The 13,511-nt window shown below is 39.7% G+C and overlaps 1 pseudogene; it reads left to right on the top strand.

The window, feature by feature from the left end:
* The first annotated feature begins 7,812 nt into the window (after positions 1–7,812).
* LOC149569360 (putative RNA methyltransferase At5g51130) overlaps positions 7,813–13,511 on the top strand; it is a 60,657-nt pseudogene continuing 54,958 nt past the window's right edge.

Here is a 13,511-nt window from a genome sequence, read left to right as displayed (position 1 = left end):
TTCTGTTGGGACGGACATGGATACATGAGATGCGCACTATGCCATCCACATACCACCTATGCATTAAATTCCCATTTCATGGCTCTAAAGTTACTATTACTGCAACTACTAGCTACACTTGCAATATGCTCAAAGCTGCTGATTCTTTCGTCCTTGCTAACCGTGAGTCTACTGATTGTCACAACAATAAGCTGAAACAAATTGAGTAGTCATTTAAATTGAAAGAAACTGGTATGGGAGAGTACCACATGGAACCAGTGTTATCATTAACATCAATTCCAGAGTCCCCTCGACATTTTGGGAGACCCTCAGTAGCAAAGAAGCCATTCATGTTGACACCTCAAACCAAGTTTAATGGCTCTTTTGTCAAAGCTACAGTTCCCTTAGAAGATGAAAGCAAAAATAGAGCCATTGCTGCATGGCTTTACAAAGAAGAGTCTCCAGTAGACCTAACAGAACAAGCTCGAGAAATCACTCCTAAGAATTATGGACCTGGTCTTAAGCTTATGAAGCGTTTTGGCTACAAGGGAACTGGCTCTATTGGGTGCAATAACAATGGTTTAATAGATCTTGTCAAAGCAATAGTGACACAACTGGCCTAGGGTTCAAGAAGGTCCCTTTCCATTTGGGATCCAATAAATTCATACCCGTACCCGAGAGTTCATCTGAAAATGAGTCACAATCTGAATCAGGTACTCGAGAGGAAGAATCTGATGATGAGGATTCTTATCCTCATCCTATTCCTTATGATCTTGCTAAGTTCTTTGCTCAGCCAGATGACTTTGTGCCATGTGTTAGCACTGTGGATGATACTAGTGATTCTTCTAAGGACAATACTGAGCAACTCAAATATCATTCAGAAAAGGGGGAATCTAGTTAGTCATGCCATATTGAGTATTTGTGTAAGAATCCAGAGGCTGAAGGAGAGTATGTCCCTATCACTATTGGGGAGTTCTATAGTCTCTCACCATGTAGCACCGATTCTCATGAATATGAATTTGACAATCTTTCAGAAGCAACTACTGATAAAGACATTGACCAAGTGCATGTCTATGAAAATCAAATCAAAGTGAGTGAAACGTCTAGGGAGAGGTCACAGGGGTCTGATCCAACTAGTGTCTTAGAGTCATCAATTACTAACGTTCGTACTTTGAGATGTTTGAATACACCTGTGGGTGAGGTCGTCGTAGGTCTCAAATTGCTGGTCCACGCATTTAATAACTATACTATGAATGCAATTGAACCAGCCACTACTCTCTCACTCGCACATCCTGAGCTTATAGACTGGAACCCCAATGCATCTAACGAAGTCCCCACATTCCAGAATGACTATACTCTTGCTTGTTACCTAAATGCTATCAAACCTGTAACTTCTTCCACCAATGAGCAGAGCGTCAACATGACTGAGGCCGACATCAAATATCTCAGTCACATAATAAAAAAGAAAAAATACAAGAGGTATGATGGTGAAAACCACATTGTGGCAGTGTCGGATCCAAAAAAAGTAAAAAAAAAAGACGTATCCAAGGGTGAAAACCTCTCTGAGGCACCCGTGGATGAGATATTTGATATCCTTCCCAATCACTTTCAGGAGAGATCATCAATGTTAATAGAGCCAACACAGCCGATTAACCTAGGCACAGAAGAACATCCTCATGTGATACATCTGGCTTAGTCATTGTCAACTGAAGAAAAGGAACAATTCATTGCCTTTTTCAAGGGAAAGAAAATAAATTTTGCCTGGACATATTCTGACATGCCAGGATTGGATCTTGATCTTATTATGCATCACTTGTCCATAACACCAGGCATAAAACCAGTTAAACAAAAGCTTCAGAAGATGCATCCTCATGTTGCATTACTAGTCAAAGCCGAATTGGAGAAACTTCTGAAGGCTAGTTTCATTCGTGCGATTGATTATGATGAATGGATATCCAATATTGTCCCTATGTCCAAGCATGATAAGTCTATCAGAGTTTGTACAGACTTCCGTGATCTTAACTTGGCATGTCCTAAAGACAATTTTCCGCTCCCTAATATTGATATGATCATGGACATGATGGCTGGTTATGAGATGTACTCACTTATGGATGGTTTTTCTGGATACAATCAGATAAAAATTGTGCCAGAAGATCAAGAGAAAATAGCTTTCACATGTGCATGGGGAACCTTTTGTTGGAATGTGATGCCATTTGGTTTAAAGAATGCTGGAGCTACGTATCAGCGGGCTATTACTACAATTTTCCATGACATGATGCATAGAACTATGGAGGACTATGTTGGTGATACTTTGGTCAAAAGCGCTAAACACAATACTCATTTGCAAGATTTGGGACCAATCCTAGATTGTATGGAAAATTTTAGTCTTTGGCTCAATCCTAAGAAATGCACATTTGGTGTCACATCAAGAAAACTATTAGGATATATTGTTTCTGGAAAAGGAATTGAAGTAGATCCAGAAAAAGTACAAGCAATAATGGACATGCCACCACCTGGAAACATCAGTCAGATGAGAGGACTACAGGGAAGGCTTCAATCTATTCATAGATTTATTTCACAATTGGTGGATAAATCACAACCCTTCACAAAGACCTTACATAAGGGTGTGAAATTCAATTGGAGCCAGGATTGTGAGCAAAGCTTAACACAGATTAAACAATATCTTGTCAATCCACCAATCCTGATGCCTCCTATGCATGGGAAGCCTTTGCTTTTATATATTTCAGCCACTAAAACATCTTTAGGAATCCTATTGGCTCAGGAAGACAATGATAACAAAGAAAGAGCTATTTATTACTTGAGCCGAACATTGGTCTCTTATGAGAAAAACTACAGTATTATTGAGAAAGCTTGCTTGGCAGTTGTCTTTGCTTCCCAAAAGTTGAGACACTACATGGCTTGTGGCTAAAATAGATCCATTAAAGTATTTGCTCAGAAAGGCAGCTCTCACAGGAAGATTGGCTAAATGGGTCATGATACTAAGTGAGTTTGACATCCAATATGTTGAACGCAAAGCTATAAAGGGACAGGAAATTGCAGACCAGCTGGCTGAGGCACCCATACAGAGTCTTCTACAAATAAACATTGATTTTCTAGATGAGTCAATTCTAACACTCACTCACCATACATGGGTTATGTTCTTCGATGGATCCTTCACACAACAAGGATCAGGTGCTGGATTACTTTTCATCACACCATAGAAATACTCATTGCCCAAAGTGTACAAGATTTTGTTTCCTTGTACAAATAAAATTGCTGAATATGAAGCTTTGATCAATGGTATGAAAATTGCAGCTGAATGGAGAGTAGATTAGTTGGATATCTTTGATGACTCTCATCTTGTCATCAACCAAGTAAATGATGTGTATCAAACAAAGGATGAAAAACTAATTCCTTACAAATGCATGGTTGATGACTTGACAAAATATTTTGCACACATCACCTTCCAACAAGGTCCACATGCAGATAATAAAGCAGCTGACGCCATGGCCACTCTGGCCTCCCTTCTCCAAATGCCAAAAAATGATCTACGACACAAGTTCTTGGTGGAAGCGTTACAATACCCAGCCTATGACACACCTGATTCCAAGATGATTTGTTCTATTATAGGACAAGAATCATCCTGCTACCATCACATCTATCCCTACCTTCGTAATCAAACCATTCCGAAAGGTTTGACCCGGAATGAGAAATGTTACCTAATCTATAACGCTTCACATTATGTCATTATTGCTGACAATCTATATAGGAGAGGTCTCGACGGAACACTCCTTAGGTTTTTAGAACCTGACGAGTCCAAACGTGCACTAATTGACATTCACGAAGGCATTTGTGGATCTCATTCCAATGGCCTAACACTAGCTCGCAAACTCCTTCGTGCTGGTTACTACTGGCCTAAAATGGAGCAAGAAGCTATTAAATATGCTAGGTCCTGCAAATGGTGTCAACTACATGGGAATCTCATTCATGCTCCAACTAGAGAGTTGATTCCCTCTACTACAACATGGCCATTTCAACAATGGGCTTTTGACTTGGTGGGACAGATTCACCCAACCTCTTCTAATGGACATAAGTTCATTATCACTGCTACAGATTATTTCACGAAATGGGTAGAGGCAGTCCCTCTCACAATCGCTGATGGCAAAACTGTAGCGCTTTTTATCACAAACTACATCATCTGTAGATATGGTATACCATCCTCAATCATTACTAATAATGGAGGACAATTAAAAAATAAAGACCTTAAGGAACTATACAAGAAATTCAAAATTACACAACATTGGTCTTCCATTTATTACCCCCAGGGTAATGGCCAAGCTGAGGCATCCAATAAGGCGATCCTCAAAATTCTTCATCGCATAGTCAGTAAGTCAGGGTGAGACTGGCATCTCTAGATCAATCTAGCCCTGTGGGAATATAGAACAAGAATTAGAACTCCAATGGGCACGACTCCTTTTGCATTGGTATATGGGGCAGATGCTATGCTTCCGATAGAGGTTGAGATTCCTACCTTGAGAATCTCTATGAAAGGTCTTATCACAGATGATGACTATAGGATAGCCCAGCTTCAAGAGCTTGTGTTGCTAGATGAACAACGACAAGTGGCCTGTGATCATCTATGAGCATATCAAAAAAGAATGGCACGAAGCTACAATAGGAGAATTAGGCCATGTGACTTCCAGCTGGGTGATCTCATCCTAAGAGAGAATCCTAAGAATCAACAACAATGAATGCAAAAGGGAAAGTTTGAACCAAACTGGCTAGGTCCTTACATCATTACTACAGCATATGGATCTGGCACCTATCAACTTTCCACAACCAAAGGAGAAGTGCTTAAAGAGCCTATGAACACTCTCCACTTGAAGCGGTTTTACAGTTGATTCAATCTCAGCAAACTCTCTGTACATATATAAATGTCCTGAAAAAAAAAATCCTAAAAATTAGAAAAAGTCCTGAAAAAAATTGTTACCCTGGTGAAAACCTAGCAATAGGTGCCTTCGTAACACCAAAAAAAAAAAAAAAAAAAAAAAAGAGAGAGAAACACACAAAAAAATTGAAAAACAAGAAAACTACATCATGGTAGCAAAAAAAGGAAATCCTGCCAAGAAGCTGAAAACCTGGTAAACAGGCACCTCTTGTTCCCAATGCTCCATCGTGCACCGCATCTTCTGGCTACTCTGTATAGTCACTTTCCTGCTTTTCCTGCTCATGTATCCATGGATTGAGTCTTGTCATAGCTCGGGGGCATTCCCCCCTTTGTGTTACCTTTTTGAGATTCTCCTCATAGAATCTCCTACGCGACAGTCACCAGTCATTCTGACTGCGTCTGCCTACTATCGCTAGTGTCACTCTTTTTTGAGATTCTCCTCATAGAATCTCCTACACGACAGTCACCAGTCATTCTGACTCTGTTTTCCTACTATTGCCAGTGTCACTCTTTTCGAGATTCTCCTCATAGAATCTCTTTCACAATGGTCACCAGTTTATTCAGCTATGTCTGCCTACCGTTGCTCAGGTCATGTCTCAAGATTCCTTTATGGAAGATCTCTTTTGCATCAGTCACCAGTCATCCTGGCTGTGTCTGTCTACTATCGCTTAGTCCTTCTTAGGTTCTTCATCATGAAGATTCCTCTTTGACCTCAGTCACCAGTCATTCTGACTGCGTCTGCCTACTGTTGTCACGCTACTGAAGAGATTTCTTTCTTACATATTCTGGACATTGACACTTGACATCAATCTCGAAAACATTAAACTCAATGATATACTTGTTTGGATATGCTAAGCATTTTCTTTTTTTTCTTTGTTTTTCTTTACCATATCTCCCCGAGTAACTCGATGATGTCATCTTCGACTAGAGAAGTAATGACTGGGGCATGATCTTTTTTCTTTTCTTTCTATTTGCAGTTTAGTTCTAATAAGTTGATCTATTCCTATAAGAGGGGTGTCCACTATAAGAGCCTCCATCTCATATTGGATGGCTATGTGTACCTCGACTCCTTTTATATAGATACGTCAATGACATTGGTTCTTCTCCTTTTTTGTTGGAGTGAACTCTTCATGCTACAATAAATATTGATACTCGTCCTATTAAGTGAACGTACGGGTCACTGCGAGTATATCTAGCACACTTCTGTCTCAGGTTACGAACGCAAGGGTCGTTGCGGATAGAATGAATACTAAATACTTAGCATAAGAGGAATCTCCCGTGTGTTTGGTGTGCCTGTCATGCAAGAAACATTCAGGTCATCCTAGCATTCATGCTTTGATGCTTATGTTAACATGCTACATTAAAAGGGACAAATGTTCTGGTCATTCTGGCTTCTTGTGCCTCAAATGCTTACATTTAATCCCGACATCCCAATAACATATGTTATATTCATATTTTCATGATTGCAATGACAGTGGAAATTGTATAACATACGAGCTTTATTTTATATCCAATGATGATAAATCATCGAGGCTTGGTAACCAGACCTAGGGTTGCATTTAACATAGTCTTGCATTACATACTCCATTTGCATTAGCACGAAATTCGATGGTAATTTTGTTCATACTCCACATGCATCAGATTCTTCCATGGCTGCACAAGCATTTGATTCGTCGATTTACGCTCCTCAATAGAATACCTATGACTATCAAACAAAAACACACAACACTACATCAGATGTCAGCTCATACATATGCGTTCTATCTAAACATACATCTCATGTAAATCAGAGCAAAACAAAATAGACAATGACATGTACACAAGAATACTTGGCTCAAAATCTCGTATATATATATATCAAAGAATGGGTCAGTACAAAAATGGGCGCTACTCGAGCACAATCGATCAAAAATGATACATTTGGTGCTGGCACACCAATTGATACATAGCCAGAGATCAAAATAAAAAATTAGGCATAGAGCGTCTAACTCTGTCCCAAACTCTCACCTCCAGGAAAAGCAGGAGGAGCAGGGGTAGCAGGCAACGGAGGCGGCGGTGGCATATCTGGCCTGATAGGAGGTCATGCACCTCCAAACTCTTGCGCATACTAAGAGAATCACTACACCTGCAATGTCTCATCAGGTACGACACTGGTGTATGCAGCATAATAATATGCATCTCGAGCAGACTGGAAGCAGATCTCATCCTGTGCCTGCTCCAGCCTACGCTTTGCAACCTCTGTGCACTCTCTCTGACGATCTATCTCTCGCTATCACTCTACCAGCTGTGCATCCCTAACTGCCGATGCAATCTGCAACTCTCCCAACTATCGGGAGGCCGTACGAACTTGCTCTTGGTACTGTCATACCGCATCTTGTACCCCACTTGCCGGCTGATCCAGCATATCCTCATCAACCATCTCTGGTGGAGGTACTTGTGGCTGTAGAGGCACTTGCTACTGTGGGACCTCCTATTGAGGGGCCTGCTCCTCTGTCCTCTACCTCTTCCGTCGACTATGTCCTGCCCCACTACCCCCAACCCTTGGGTCTGATCCCATCTGACGTGGAGGAATAGGTATCTGCTATACCCGGTGCTGGACCTGTGGTGGCATCTGTGGTTGTGCCTACTACTGCTGGGGCACCTGTCTCTATCCTTGTACCTACCTTGCCATCCCTAGTGGATCTGTGAAGTGTGGGAATGGATGGCTCATCAAAAATGCCTGATATGCAGGCGTCATCCCGACATCTACTACCTCTGATAGGTAGTCCCAGTGAACTGCAACTAAGCTATGGATATCTATCATGGATCGTCCTGGATCCATCCATGGAGGCCATCCATTCTCTATATCCTTCTGCACCCTAGCATAGGCACAATACTCAGCTGAAATGTCCTATGGTCAGCCGTACTACCGCCACACTCGTGAGATCATGAATCTCTCTATAACAGATGTCGTCTTGCCTACCAACGATCGAGAACTAAACATCCAAGGTAACTCTCTTGGGGCATCATCCTAGTCCTCTGTCTCTCTCTAGGGTCACCATATAATAGACACCAGGTCATCAAGATGAGTTCGCCAGTGCTCAGTCTTACCCAAGTGGGCCTGGGTAATATGCCCTCAATATCTATAGATGTAGGGCTCCATGGGCTCCCGAGAATCCTCAAAAATTGACCTACATACAGGGAGATGCTCCCAGGCCCAGATCTTAAGCACATAAACACCTTTTGCCATGGTCTTCTTCTTGTGGAAGATGACCTCATGCATCTCATGAAAAAGATGGGCCAACATGCACTAACCCCACCCAAAGATCTCAGGTGCCTCAACCATCCTACGAAGCATGACACCCCATCCACACTCCAATCCATGCTATCCCCTTTCAGGACATAGGAAGCAGCTCAAGAAAATACCTAGCACAGATGCCAACCTGTGTGTGGGTCCATAAGTATGCATCAACTCATCCCAGCTGATGGCTCTGCCTCTCGGTAGCTCTCTCCCAAATACAATGGAAAGTGCCTCTATCCCTAATCGAGGCACTGTATCATAGATGACTCGAGCACTGTGAAATGGGATCCTCAGTATCCTCCAAATATCCTCCGGGGTAATCGTCATCTCACCCATTGGCAAATGAAATGTGTTCGTCTCTGAATGGAAATGCTCTACCAATGCAGTCAGTAAACCGTGATTCACCATCACGGCTGGAATTCGGCATAGTGAAGACAAACCCAATTAGGCAATATGTGCCCAATCTGCATCATCCAAACTCCGCAATAACTCTCCATAAGCCGGATAATGAGATCTAAATGATATGTCTCCGAAAACCTCCTGCATGCACAACAAAAAAATGACAAACAAATGATCAGTATCAAGATGAATCGAAGCATCAAAATGAAATAAAATGCAATTTCTAAATGCAAAAATCATAAAAATGGCACAGAATTTTGCGTGAGACTCGTGAAATCTCGCGCGAAGACATAAAATTTTGCGTGAAATAGTTCTTTCTTCGTGCGAAAAAAGATCTCCTCGTACGAAGATACATCTTCTCATGTGAGAAAAGAGGTTCTCGTGTGAAACACGAATTGCCTCGCATGAAGAATCTCCACCTTTGCACGAAAGCAAAATCGCCCCCCACGAAGATATTCCGGCCGCGCGCAAAGAAACAGCGCATCCTATTTTTTTGCACAAAGAAAGAAGATCTTCGCGTGAGAAGAGACTAGTCTCGCACGAAGAAACATTTCACAAACCTAAAACATGCTAAAAAAGTGCATAAATGAACTCGAAATGCGTGAAAATGAAAATATGAAGATGGGAAATCGATGACTCACCGGTGGTCCATAATCTGCTAGCCGGTTGTGTCATCTGGAGTGCTCAAAACGATGATATCTCAGGTTCACTGCCATGTCTCTATCAGAACTCAAAATCACTACAAGACAAAAAGCACAAATGAATTGAAAATGACCCTTCGAGCCATTATATAGGTGTTGACCAAATTTTTCAAAGTGCTCGAATTTGTGCAAAAATTGCACCCTTGGCTAATTGGACCATTCTGGATCCATTTTCGAGATCAAATTCAAAATCTGACACACCTAAGAGCCTTAAAAGTGCATTTTAAAATTTTGGGGGCTGACGTGATCGAACGCTTGTGCAGCCCAAATCTTTCTGATACTTTATGATTCTTGGAATCCATTCAACTTTACATTCTCCATATTTTCAAGATTCATTTTGAAAATAGTCAACTTAAGTCAACTGTGGCTGACTTTGGTCAACTTTTGGTCAAACTCATTGCAACTTCACAATCATTTCAAATCAACCCAATCTTTAGATCGTTCTGATCTCTTCTAGATTCTGCTGACATGATATACTACTTCAATCATATTTCTGGTGTGTCATCTTTCGATTTTGCTCCCAAGGGGGCAAGATGATTACATCATTAAATACTTATTGCTCGGGGCATCTAGTTCCCATCTTATGTCCTAGTCACTTGGGGCATCACATCACTTGGAGCATATTGTTCCCTTCTATCTGGCATCTCCGCCATCTATCTTATCTTTTCATCAATTGATCAACCTTATAACAACTCTTCTCAGAGTTCGATAGACAGGTATTGGGACAATGTAAACCCCTTCTCCTAAGGATCAAGCCTCGTTCTGAGGATGATTCTATGACTCATGATTGAACCTTGTTATCTTTCTTTTATCAATTTTGGGTATCTAGGTGTTCTATCTGGATCCTTGAAGGTTAAGCTTCATGCTGGAGATAATCTTTTAAATGCTTTCAATTCTAGGTATCTAGGTGTTCTATCTGGATCCTCGAAGATTAAGCTCTGTTTTGGAGATAGTCTTCTAAATTCTCTATCACTCTAGGGTATCCAGGTGTTCTATCTGGATCCTTAAAGGTTAAACTTCATTCTGAAGAAACTTTTTAAATGCTTATCAATTTTAGGTATCTAGACGTTTTGTCTGGATCCTTAAAGATTACGCTTCATTCTGGAGGTAGTCTTTTAAATGCTATCAATCTTAGGTATCTAAGTGCTCTGCTTGGATTCCTTAGGATTAAGCTCTGTTCTAGAGATAGTCCTTAAAAAGCTTATCAATTGGTCTCTGTATCATCACCTTCGGAACCAATCTCATCTTTGCATCATGCTTTCTGATTTTCTTTGAATTGAACATGCTGCTCACACATTCATTCAAAGAGTGGCAAAATGTAATACCCCAAAATTGGCTCATTGCCATTATACCAATTCTGGTCTATTCCTGATAATTTCAAAGTCCTATTCTAATAGGCAATTCTCATTCTGCTATTTGCTACTTGACTTAATTGTTAGATGCAGAAAACCTAAATCTACATTCACCATGCTTATTATTTAATTCCTATAGTATTTACTCATATTAGTCACATTAAACCTATTGATTAATATTTAATTTAATTATTAAAGTATTTATACTTTAATTAAATTAAATTATATCCTGAGGCTAATGTATTATGGAATTAAATTTATTTAATTTAATAAATACGCCTATCTTAATTAATTAAATGGGAAAGGTATTTCTAATTAAATAAAAGAAATTATTTAATTAAATGGAGTACTTCTAAATAATTAAACAAAGTTATTTAATTAAATGGGAAGCCATTCCCAATTAATTAAATGAAGTTATTTAATTAAACAAAAGTGTCTCTAATTAATTAAAGATTATTTAATTAAATAGAAAAAGTAATTATGAGAGCATATTTCATTTTATTAAATTAAATATCTCAACAAAATCTCTCTTCAGTTCAAAAAAGGGGAATTTCCAGTTCACTATTGATAAAAAATGAGTTAACTCGGTTAACTCCTTTTTCTACTCAAATTAAAACAATTAACTCCTTATTTTACTCAAATTAAGTTTGTTAACTCCCTTTAATTTGGGAATCTCCCTTTATGACTGAAACTCATCTTCAATCCTAACCATTGATCTGAATCGATCTGAACCATTGATGGATTCCAGGAGACTCTATTTAAGAGACCCTCATCTCTTCATTTTAGGAGGATGAATTGATTTGCTATTGAATTGCTGTTAAAATTCATGCTCATATTTACTTACATTTCTTGCATACATTCTCATTCTTAGTTTAATCTCATTTTAGTTTAATCATGCATATGCTTAATCTAGTTTGCTTCATTTGTTCTTAGATTACATTGCATCTTTCATTTTTTAGATTAATCTGTATACTCATTCTTAGCTTAATTCCATTGTCAAATCCTTCATTCTTAGAGGGTCTGGTTGCCTGCACCTCGATTTTGAGGATATTAACAGGCAAAATCCCTTTAGATAGAAGGCAACAGGTCGCTTTGTAGGGAAAATTTTGGATGAAAAATTCAATGTTCATTCCGCGATGAATTCACAAATAAGGACCGTGTTGAAGTGCGTGTGTTAGCATAGGCTGCATTTTCACATACACAATTACAAGTTTCAGCATCACTCGAGATGGGGTGGCAAAATTAAAATGGAATAAGATCTCCAAAAAGTGAGAGTAGTTATTGTAGGTCTCTACAACATGGTCCTATAGCACCTAGAATCACATCCATACCTCACACAAGCTCTGAGATATGCCTCGTCAAAGATCACTACCCTATAACACTTAGTGACTCTTAGGGATGATTCAGTTCAGCATGATCGATAATATTCAAGTGCTGAATAGGATAGGATGAGCTTGGGGCTAGGGTTTACCTAGCCACTTGAAGCTAACAGAATAGATAGTTTGATCCCATGACAAACTATGAGGGAGATTCGACAATTGACAACTTTGTACTGGCCAACACTACAAGTTTCAACATCACCTGAGATGGGGTTACAAAATCAAAATAGAATAAGATCTCCAATTTAGAGAGAAAGGTTATTGTAGGTCTCTACAACATGATCTTGTAGCACCCAGAATTGCATTTATACCTCATACGAGTTCTGAGATATGCCCCATCAAATATTATTTCACTATGGCATTTAGTGAATCTTAGGGACATTTTGGTTCAGCATGCCTGAGAATATTTGAGTACTCAATGGGATAGGATGAGCTTGGGGCTACAATTTACCTGGCTACCTAGAGCTAATAGAATAGACAATTTGATCCCACGATGAACATTGAGGGAGATTCGGTAGTTGGCAACTTTGTACTAGCCAACACTACAAGTTTCAGCATCACCTGAGATGGGGTTGCAAAATCAAAACATAATAAGACCTCCAAAAATTGAGAGAGGTTATTGTACATCTCTACAACATGTTCTTGTAGCACATAGAATCACATCAATATCTTGCACGAGCTCTGAGATATGCCTCGTCAAATATAACTACCTTATGGCATTTAGAGACTCTTAAGGACATTTCAGTTCGACATGCTCGAGAATGTTTGAGCACTCAACAGAAAAGGATGAACCTAGGGCTAGGGTTTACCCAACCACTCAAAGCTAATGGAATAGACAATTCGATCCCATGAGAAATGGTGAGGGAGATTTAGCAGTTGGAAACTTTGTACTTGTCAACACTAAAAGTTTCAACATCACTTGAGATGGGGTTGCAAAATGGAAACAAAATAAGATCTCCAAAAAGTGAGAGTTTATTTTAAGTCTCTACAACATGGTCTTGTAGCACCTAGAATTGCATCCATATCTCGTATGAGCTTTGAGATATGCCCTAGCAAAGATCACTTGCCTATGGCATTTAGTGACTCTTAAGGATGTTTTAGTTTGGCATGCCTGAGAACATTCGAGCGCTCAATGGGATGGGACAAGCTTATGGCTAGAGTTTACCCAACCACTCAAAGCTAATAGAATAGATAGTTTGATCCCATGACAAACAGTGAGGGAGATTCAATAGTTGGCAACTTTGTACTGGCCAACACTAAAAGTTTCAGCATCACCCAAGATGGGGTCGCAAAATCAAAATGGAATTAGATCTCCAAAAAAAGAGAGAGATTATTGTAAGCCTCTATAACATGGTCCTATAGCACCTAAAATTAGATCCATACCTCACACGAGCTCTAAAATATGCCCCATAAAAAATGCTTCCCTATGGCACTTAGTGACTCTTAGGGACAATTCAATTTGGCATGCCCAAG

Source organism: Cupressus sempervirens, chromosome 3 (genome assembly GCF_028749045.1).
Source record: "Cupressus sempervirens isolate cs-2001-9-10 chromosome 3, ASM2874904v1, whole genome shotgun sequence".
NCBI classification, from domain to species: domain Eukaryota; kingdom Viridiplantae; phylum Streptophyta; class Pinopsida; order Cupressales; family Cupressaceae; genus Cupressus; species Cupressus sempervirens.
The sequence above is the reverse complement of the archived record's forward strand: the minus strand, read 5'-3'. Positions and strand labels throughout refer to the sequence as shown.